This window comes from Octopus bimaculoides, chromosome 5, assembly GCF_001194135.2.
Source record: "Octopus bimaculoides isolate UCB-OBI-ISO-001 chromosome 5, ASM119413v2, whole genome shotgun sequence".
Taxonomy (NCBI): domain Eukaryota; kingdom Metazoa; phylum Mollusca; class Cephalopoda; order Octopoda; family Octopodidae; genus Octopus; species Octopus bimaculoides.
The window spans coordinates 35,085,216-35,087,506 of record NC_068985.1 but is presented as its reverse complement, the minus strand read 5'-3'; the positions used below and the strand labels follow the sequence as shown (position 1 = coordinate 35,087,506).

General features: G+C 41.5%; 1 protein-coding gene across 1 annotated transcript in view; it reads right to left on the bottom strand.

Moving 5' to 3' along the window:
• The window catches only part of LOC106874055 (uncharacterized), a 97,676-nt gene that overhangs the window by 40,072 nt on the left and 55,313 nt on the right, over window positions 1-2,291 (bottom strand). The gene's annotated exons all lie outside the window — the stretch shown is intronic.

The window sequence follows — 2,291 nt, the reverse complement described above, 5'->3', positions numbered from 1 at the left end:
CACACACACGCACACACACACACACACACACACACACTTGCACACAGACATACCTAACAATATATACATCGTCATCATCATCATTGTTTAATGCCTGTTTTCCATGCTGGCTTGGGTTCTTCAATTTGATTGAGGACTGGCAAGCCAGGAGGCTATACCAGGCTCCAATCTGATCTGGCAGTATTTCTACAGCTGGATGCCCTTCCTAATGCCAACCATTCCAAGTGTGTTGCAGATGCTTTTTACATGCCACTAGCATGGGAGCCAGTTAGGTGCAGCTGGCTTTGGCCACATCGGATGGTGCATTTTATGTGTTATGACTTTTTATGTGCTACCAGTTGGGGCAGGGAGGCTGGCATCAACCATGTTTGGATGGTGCTTTTTACATGCCACCAGCATGGGAAGCCAGTCAGGCAGTACTGGCAACGACCCACGCATGCATGGTGCTTATTGCATGCCACCAGTACGGGAGCCAGTCAAGCGGCACTGGCATCTGCCACAACTACAATTCCATTTGATTATAATTTGATTTTGATTTTGATTTTACTTGACTCAACAGGTCTCCTCAAGCGCAGAATGTTGCCCCACAATTCAAAGGTACTTAATTAAATGGGCTGGTTATGCAACACTGGTGTAGGCTACAGCTGTGATCTCACTTTATTTACTGGGTCTTCTCAATCACAGCATATCTTCAGAGGTCTCGGTCTATTGTCATTGCCTCAGTGAAGCCCAATGTTTGAAGGTCATGCTTCACCCTAACCCTGACCTCATCCCATGTCTTAGTGACTCTCCTTCTTCCATGGATTCGTTCCACTGTTAGGGAGTGACACTTCTTCACACAGCTCTTCTCATCCATATGCAACATATGACCATACCAGCACAGTTGTCTCTCTTACACACCGCATCTGATGCTTCTTATGTCCAACATTTCACTTAGGGCGCTTACTCTTTGTACTGTGTGCACACTGACATTACACATCAAGTGGATCATATTAGCTTTATTTCTTTTGAGCCTATGCATGTCTTCAGCAGTCATGGTCCATGTTTCACTGCTGTTTAGCATGGCAGTTTGCACATATGCATCATACAAAATAATTTCATCAAAGTATGCACCCATATTGTCAATACACTTTTGCCATTTCAGTAGTAGCTTGTCCAGGCCAGAACTTTAAAAGCCTGGCAATCCAGAGTCAATAAAATCTTGGAAGGCCTATTTTACAGCATCATCGGAATAAAATGTTTTTCCTATCAAACAGTTATCCAAATATATATATATATATATATATATATATATATATATATATGGCAAGAAGAAAATGGATGGAATCCAGAGGTAGTATTCATCACCCAAGTACCCTAATTTTATCTACAGATCACTACAGTACATTGAAAAGATGGAAATAACATGTGAGGTACTGTGACCTCTTTGATGTTGCTGCACCTATTATGCATCCATAGCTTACACTAGGTACATCTTATAGAATTTCTACCTACACCTTTTATACACATTGGGCAGGGAAACCTATCTAAAGGAGTTTGTGATGTGTTCGCCTTCTTACTTACTAGGACTTTGGTCTTAGTGACATTGACTCTAAGGCCCTTTGATTCTAAACCTTGCTCTAGTTCTGATAGTGATCCTGCTATGAAAGCAAGGTCATCAGCATAGAGAATCTCCTTCTGTTATTGCCTGGAGGACTATGATGAATAAGAGGGGGATGAGGGCTGATCTTGGTGAACCCCTACTTCTACCTGGAATTCTTCACTATACTCATTGTCAACCCTTACCTTACTAACAGCATCCCTGTACAGCTCTTATTAACTACTCATCTATCCCCAGTTTCCGCATCGCCCACCAGATAAAGGATTGGGGGTATCTGTCAAAGGCTATCACCAAGTTAACAAAAGCCAAGTATAGGGGTTTATCTTTGGCTAGGTATTTCTCCTGCAGTTGCCGTACCAGGAATATAGCATCAGTGGTGCTTCTACCTGGCACAAAACCGAATTGCATCTCATCGAAGCAGACTCTCTCTATCCATACCACCATTTCTAGAACAGAGAAAGAAGAGCAGTTTCTTACAGCTGTTTCTGCCAAGAGGTCACAGTACCTCACATGTTATTTCCATCTTTTCAATGTACTGTAGTGATCTGTAGATAAAATTAGGGTACTTGGGTGATGAATACTACCTCTGGATTCCATCCATTTTCTTCTTGCCATATATATATATATATATATATATATATATATTTGGATAACTGTTTGATAGGAAAAACATTTTATTCCGATGATGCTG